Source organism: Chiloscyllium punctatum, chromosome 4 (genome assembly GCF_047496795.1).
Source record: "Chiloscyllium punctatum isolate Juve2018m chromosome 4, sChiPun1.3, whole genome shotgun sequence".
Taxonomy (NCBI): domain Eukaryota; kingdom Metazoa; phylum Chordata; class Chondrichthyes; order Orectolobiformes; family Hemiscylliidae; genus Chiloscyllium; species Chiloscyllium punctatum.
Genome location: NC_092742.1, coordinates 112,833,609 through 112,841,321, shown reverse-complemented (window position 1 = coordinate 112,841,321; position 7,713 = coordinate 112,833,609). Strand labels below are relative to the sequence as shown.

Sequence of the window (7,713 nt, the reverse complement as noted above, 5' to 3'; positions counted from 1 at the left end):
TTCAACAGACCTTGTTACATATTCATTTCCTCACATTTGTTCAGATCAATGTGTGCACAATGTGACAGTGGGAGTGCACTTGCCCCACATACCAGGGGTCAGACCATAGTCTTGGAACCGTACTGTGTTATTTCTCATTTCACCAACACCAGGGAGAAATATCTGCTGCTCTGCATGATTTACGAAATTCAATTATTCATTAGGTCAGAGCTTTTCGTGTATCTGTGACGAGGTGGGCCGAGAGGTTAAGGCAATGGACTGCTCATCCATTGTGCTCTGCACGCGTGGGTTCGAATCCCACTCTCGTCGGTGTCATCACCGGCTTTCAATGGTGCGGTTTTCAGATTATCACAGCTGTCGTATGGAAACTGGGATTCTAATAGTTATTTTATCTGCATTGACGCTATGACAAAAATCTCAAAGAATAGTTTGAGCCTGTTGAATAAACTACATTGCAATGTCGGTTGCATTGGGATAATGAAAAGGAGTGCGATTTTCTTTTTCAAGTCAAGTTGCTGTTAACGTTTTTTCGTATGAAAGACATACAGGAAAATCAAATACCGAGAGCTGCGAAGTGCATGTTATGCAAAGGGATTCTTAATGAATGTTTTGCCAGATGAAATCCGGAGGACGTTGAGTAGAAGTAATTCATCCTGGTGAGAAGAGCACAGCGAGACAGCACAAAATAATGGAGATATTTCAAAGGGGCAGGGCGTGGGTTTAGGGGCACTGAGAACTGGCTGTAAATGCACAGTGGAGAATTGCTGCTGTGGGTGCCGTGCATGGGCACGGAGAGACTTACACATTGGTCTCGCTCTCGCCATTGATGAATGCTGGACATAAGGTACAGATAAACACAAGATGTGGGAAGCAAGCTCCATCTGGTTATGCAAACACTGGATGCATCACATTGAACTATGAACAACGGGAGAAATCAGCATGTTACCTATAGGGAGTGAAACTAAACTGTGGATCAATAACCGCAGATTCGTGCAACATAAACATGAAAAATGATTTAAAATGTAGGGTGTAGGTTTGCTCGCTGAGCTGTAGCTTTGATATCCAGACGTTTCTTCACTTGGCTAGGTAACATCATCATCAGTGGCGACCTCCAAGTGAAGCGAAGCTGTTGTCTCCTGCTTTCTATTTATATCTTTCTCCTCGATGGGGTTCCTGGGGTTTGTGGTGATGTCATTTCCTGTTCGTTTTCTGAGGGGTTGATAGATGGCATCTAGATCTAAGTGTTTGTTTATGGCATTGTGGTTGGAGTGCCAGGCCTCTAGGAATTCTCTGGCGTGTGTTTGCTTAGCCTGTTCCAGGATAGATGTGTTGTCCCAGTCGAAATAGTGATTATTTTTAATCCGTATGTAGGACTACGAAGGAGAGAAGGTCGTGGCTTTTTGTTGCTAGCTGGTGTTCGTGTATCCTGGTGGCTAACTTTCTTCCTGTTTGTCTTACGTAGTGTTGGTAGCAGTCCTTGCATGGAACTTTGTAGATGACGTTGGTTTTGTCCACGGGTTGAACTGTGTCTTTTAAGTTTGTTAGTTTTTGTTTGAGAGTGTTGGTGGATTTGTGTACAACTAGGATTCCGAGGGGTCTTAGTAGTCTGGCTGTCATTTCTGAAACTTCTTTGATGTATGGTAAGGTGGTTAGGGTTTCTGACTGTGTTTGGTCTGCTTGTCGTGGTTTGTTCTTGAGGAATCTACGGACTGTATTTTTTGAGTATCTGTTCTTCTCGATTACGTTGTATAGGTGGTTCTCCTCTGTTTTCCGAAATTCGTCTGTGCTGCAGTGTGTGGTGGCTCGTTGGAATAGTGTTCTGACACAGCTTCGTTTGTGTGTGTTGGGATGGTTGCTGATGTAGTTAAGTATTTGGTCAGTGTTTGTCGGTTTTCTGTATACGCAGGTTTGTAGTTCTCCATTGTCCTTTCTTTCTACTGTGACGTTCAGGAATGTGAGTTTGTTTCCGGTTTCTTCCTCCTTCGTGAACTTTATGCCTGTGAGGGTGTTGTTGATGATGTTAAATGTCTTTACTATCTTGTTTTGTTTTGTGATGACAAAGGTGTCATCTACATAGCCGACCCAGATTTTTGGTTTCATTGTTGGTAGGGCTGTTTGTTCTAGTCTTTGCATTACCGCCTCTGCTATGAATCCTGATACCGGAGATATCATGGGTGTGCCGTTGGTTTCTTTGTAGATATGTTGTTGAAAGTGAAGTCGGATGTGAGGTACAGGTCCACGAGCTTCATTATGTTTTCGTTGGTAATGTGAGTGATGGTTGTTGGTGCGTCTGTGATGGTCTCTTCTAAAAGTGTGGTAAGTGTTTCCTTTGCCAGGTCGATGTTGATGGAGGTGAACAGTGCTGTTATGTCGAATGAGATCATTGCTTCTTCTTCCTCTATTTTGGTGTTTTTGATGATTTTTAGGAAGTCCTGGGTGGAGTGGATGGAGTGCTGTGACTCTTCTATGAGGCATTTCAGTCTTGCGTGTAGTTCTTTGGCCCATCTGTAAGTTGGTGTTCTGGGTAAAGAGACTATGGGTCTGAGGGGGGCTCCTCGTTTATGGATTTTTGGTAGTCCGGTTCGACTTGGGCAACACATTGATCCTGGGACAGTCTAAGCAAAGACATGCCAGAGAATTCCCAGAGGCCTGGCACTCCAACCACAACGCCATAAACAAACACATAGATCTAAATGCCATCAACCCCGCAGAAAACGAACAGGAAATGACATCACCACAAACCCCAGGAACCCCATCCAGGAGAAAGATATAAATAGAAAGCAAGAGACAACAGCTTCGCTTCACTTGGAGGTCGCCACTGATGATGTTACGGAGCCAGATAATGAAACGTCTGGATATCAAACCTACAGCTCAGCGAGCAAACCTACATCCTAAACTTCAACCTGAGCTACAAATCTTCACAAACCTTGCGATTTAAAGTGTCTTTATACGCATATCATTAATAGACTTTTCGTTATTATACCCGTCTGGTTGAAAGAAGAAGACACCACATTTCAAGATGGATGACAACGTTACCAATTTTGTTATGAAATGGAGATCTATTTGATCATTTTAAACAGTGAACAAGTTCATTTTAAATAATGCAAACCACATTCTCTCACCGGGAATAAAAGTGTGATTTCAATATAGACATTGTCATTGCTAAGTCGCAGTTACTCAACATGAAAAATAGGATGTAATTTTTATTCAGCTTACATCAATTAGCACCATTACCTTACTTCGGCTTGACTGCAGTCTGCACATGCTAAATAAGGTTTAAGAAAGAATGACTTTTGGAAATAATGATTCGGTGGTGACTAAAAATAATATTAGGTTCTCATGATGCAGATATTCCACCAATGGCTCCAGTGGTAGAAATGTTGAGTGGGCAGTATTTCTATGATGGTATAGAAGTATGTGAGCTGCCAGGGATGGGAGCTCCCACTTCATCTGGAGCAGCGTCTTTTGACGTGGACCAGGGAGCATCGTGACATCAGTCTGGGAGTTCCAACCACACCTGGAGCAGCTTCTGTTGACATGGAGCAGCAGGGAGCATTGGCACATCCGAATGCAAGATCCATCCTCACTTGGAGCAGCTTCAGTTAGCATGGAGCAGGGAGCTTTGCAAGAACCATCTGGGAGCTCCACTCTCACCTGGATCAGCGTTGAATGACATGTAGCATCAGGGAGCATTGGGACATCAGAGTGATAGATCCAACCTCAACTGGACCTCTTCTATTGACATGGAGGAGGGAACATTGGGACATCAGACTGGGAGCTCCAAGCTCACAAGGAAAAGCGTTTAATGACATGTAGCAGCTGGGAGCATTGGGACATCAGAGTGGGAGCTCCAAATTCAAGTAGAGCCGCTTCTATTGACATGGAGCAGCAAGGAGCATTGGAACGTCAGGTTGGGAGCTCCAACATCACCTGGCAAAGCTTGTATTTACATGGAAGAGGAGGGAGGATTGGGACATTAGGCTGGGGGAAAAGATATTGAACTATTTTAATCTGAAGTAAAATATGTTTCAATACCTCAGATGTTAATTGATTTATGAAGAATCTTTCCCGGGAAAATAATTATTTTTTTAGATAGTAAAGACAAGTCCTGCAAATATTCAACTCAGGAAAACGCATTGGTACAGAGAGAAATGGGAGTGATGTTTCAGGTCTTTGTCTTTTCTTTTCTGGCCGACTCTGCACTCGATGACATCACCGGAAGGATATTTTCACTCATTTCCTGCAAAATACGGACAGGTCATTAACGTAATCCACAGCTGAAAATTAATGGGAATATGCGATGTTATGATTAGGCTGGAGTTTACCTCAAATTTTGGTGAAAACGCAGCACAGTCTGTTGCAATTTCCAAGATCAGCAGTGACCTCATTGATTGGCTGATCAGATTGTGAATGGTCGTTTTTTTGAGGACAAATTGAAGTGAGTCAATGATGGTGATTATCTTTGTTCTTTGTTCACCTTGTGACTGTTACTGTTATTGCTGATGTCCTTGTTAACCCCACAGCTCTGCAGCAAGTAAAATCTCAGCTGTGCATCTGGCCACTGGTACAACCATTTGTATAGCTGGCTGCGGATCAGGTGGTTGAAGGTTCGTCTTTTACTTTCCGCAAGCGCATTATGGAGATTGATCACAAATCCCACCTAATCATTTTTGTTATGCTGAGGTGGGTAATATTTGAAATTTTCATCTCCACGAACTAAAATTCTTTCACTGTCTTCGACCAGTTAAACATTACCAAGAGCTGTCAGAGTAAAAATCACACAGCACCAGATTGTATTGAACAGACGTATTTGGAAGCACCAGTGTTCCATGCACTGCTTCTTCATCAGGTGTTTGTCAACTGTTGGAATCTAAAATGGCTTTGTGTGATTATTAAATGTATCCACCCCAGTCCAACACCAACACCTCCACGTCATGGGTACTGTCGACACCACGAACGGTCGGTTAAAGTCCAGATGATCTTCCAAAAGATCACGCATATTGACACACACACCAAGTTTCTGCAGAAAAACACCCACCAGATGAAGGATGGCTCTCCGAAAGCTAGTGCTTCCAAATAAACCTGCTGGACTCTGCCGTGGTTTTGTGTAATTTTTATCTTTGTCTATCCAACTCAAACACTGGCACTTCCATATCATAGACAACACCAGTCATGTCCCAGCGCCGTCAGAGAAGGCAATCCTGGAATAGCCCAATACATTGCTCATAGGTACGTTTCGTTTTCAGAAACCAACCCACTCAATGGCTGCAGCTCCTGTGTATGAAAAGCACAGAAAAGAAATAGCTGAGACACAGTTTTGACAATATTTTGAAATTCTTTGGAAAGTGGAATCAGAGGAGAATGAAGGATTAACTGTCCGACTGTGCAGAGAGAGGGAAGGCACTATTCCCTTCTTTGATGGGCTGGGGTATTGACTGATCTAAGGCATGAAATAGATTCCTGGTAGAGCTGCGCTCTCTGCATCAGGAACAAGAGGTCCTGATTTCCTAAACGGTAATGAAACCCAGGCCACTCTGTGAAAGCGCTGAATACTAACCACTAGACCACCAGGGATGAGGGCAGAAGCAGTTGCACCGTTTCTTCATAACACGGTTTTTGGAATTATGTCACTGCAGATATATTTCCCCTCAAAAATGATTGAATTATCGAGTGTTTACAGCACAGAAAAGGGCCCCTTCATCTCATTTCCCAGCACTTGGTCTGTAACCTTGTAAGCTCTGATGTTTCACATGAATGTTAATTTCTCTGGAACGTTTTAATCTCGTAAAACACAATAAATGGGATTAAAGTTTGATATGGGAACTGAACCCCATTTTTACCCATATACTGAAGCACGCAGACACATTTCCCCCAAGTGTGACACAGGCCTCGGGAGAAAACAAGCAGAAAGTAAGATTTCACCGACTTGTCTGATGTTGTCCCATTTCAGAGTTCAACACCAATGTCTGGTTACAGCAAAGAAAGGAAGCATTCAGCCCCTCCCGTCCCAGTGTTCTTTGCCCATTGTTTCCCCATTACTCTGTAGTTTATACTGCCTCACCTCGTTCTTGCTGCCAAACTTGATCACTGCTCACGCCCGCTATTTCCTGTCCTGCCAAACGTTTTGCCGCAGTTTCTTGGAATGAAAAACAGGAATGGCCGATTTCAAGCACTTTTCTAGTTTACAAAGACAGTGTTATCACCACTGAGCAAGCACATTTCCAGCTCAGAGAGAAGGTCTCATCCTTTAGAAACTGAAATACAAAGATGATTGGATAGCCTCAGTGTTGTAAACCAACCAACAAGACCGGAATAGGGCCGAGGAGATCACGCACAGAAGGATGGGAGAATAGAATGACGAATATCATGGTGTCCAGGGTGATGTTAACAGAAATCTTCCCTGTTAGTATAGTGATGAGGATTTAGTGATTTCACTGTCATGGCTTGTTAAAGGTTAATGTTTACAGTAATCAATATGAAATACTGCCTGATATTTCGAAGCAGAATGATGTGCAGCCGACAGAATCGTTTCCCTGCATGAACTAATAAGAGAGTTCAGAAGAGCCAGGAGGAGACATGAGAGCCAGGAGGAGACATTAGAAGTTGATGGCGGATAGGATCAGGGTTAACCCTCAGGCTTTCCATAGGTATTTCAGGAATAAAAGAATGATGAGAGTTAAATTAGTGCCAATCAAGAATAATAGTGGGAAGTTGTGTGTGGAGTCAGAGGAGACATGGGAAATACTAAATAAATATTTTTCGACAGTGTTCACTATATAAAATGAAAATGTTGGCGAGGAAGATACAGAGATACTTGCATCTAGACTAGAAGAGATTGAGGTTCACAAGGAAGAGGTATTAGAAATACTGCAGAGTGAGAAAATAGACAAGTCCTTTGGGCCAGAAGGGATCTATCCTAGGATCCTCTGGGAAGCAAATGAAGAGATTGCCGAGCCTGTGCCATTGATCTAGAAATCATCATTGTCTACAGGAATAGTGCCTGAGGACTGGAGGATAGCAAATGTGGTTCCCTTGTTCAAGAAGGGTAGTCGAGACAACCCTGCTAATTACAGACTAGTGAGTCTCACTTCAGTTGTTGGTAAAGCGTTGGAAAAGGTTATAAGAGATAGGAGTTATAATCATCTAGAAAATAATAATCTGATCAGGGACAGTCAGCACGGTTTTGTGAAGGGTAGGGCGTGCCTAACGAATCTTATGAGTTTTTTGGCAAAGTGACCAAACAGGTAGATGAGAGTAAATCGGTCGATGTGGTGTATGTGGATTTCAGCAAGGTGTTCGATAAGGTTCCCACAGTAGACTATTATACAAAATGCGGAGGAATGGGATTGTGGGAGACATAGTAGTTTGAATCAGTAATTGGCTCGCTGAAAGAAAACAGAGTGTTGTAACTGATGCAACATGTTCATCCTGGTGTCCAGTTACTAGTGGCATTCCGCAAGGGTCGATGTTGGGTCCACTGCTGTTCGTCATTTTTATAAATGACCTGGATGAGACCTTAGAAGGATGGGTTAGTAAATTTGCGGACAACACTACGGTCGGTGGAGTTGTGGATAGTAACGAAGGTTGGTGTAGGTTGCAGAGAGACATTGATAGGATGCAGAGCTGGGCTGAGAGGTGGCAAATAGAGTTTAATGTGGACAAGTGTGAGGTGATACACTTTGGACGGAGTCATCGGAATGCAAATTACTGGAC

General features: G+C 43.1%; 1 non-coding gene across 1 annotated transcript; it reads left to right on the top strand.

Moving 5' to 3' along the window:
- The first annotated feature begins 226 nt into the window (after window positions 1–226).
- On the top strand, window positions 227–309 carry trnas-gcu (transfer RNA serine (anticodon GCU)). The gene has a single exon. It is a non-coding gene; the product is annotated as a tRNA-Ser (tRNA).
- The last annotated feature ends 7,404 nt before the right edge of the window (window positions 310–7,713 follow it).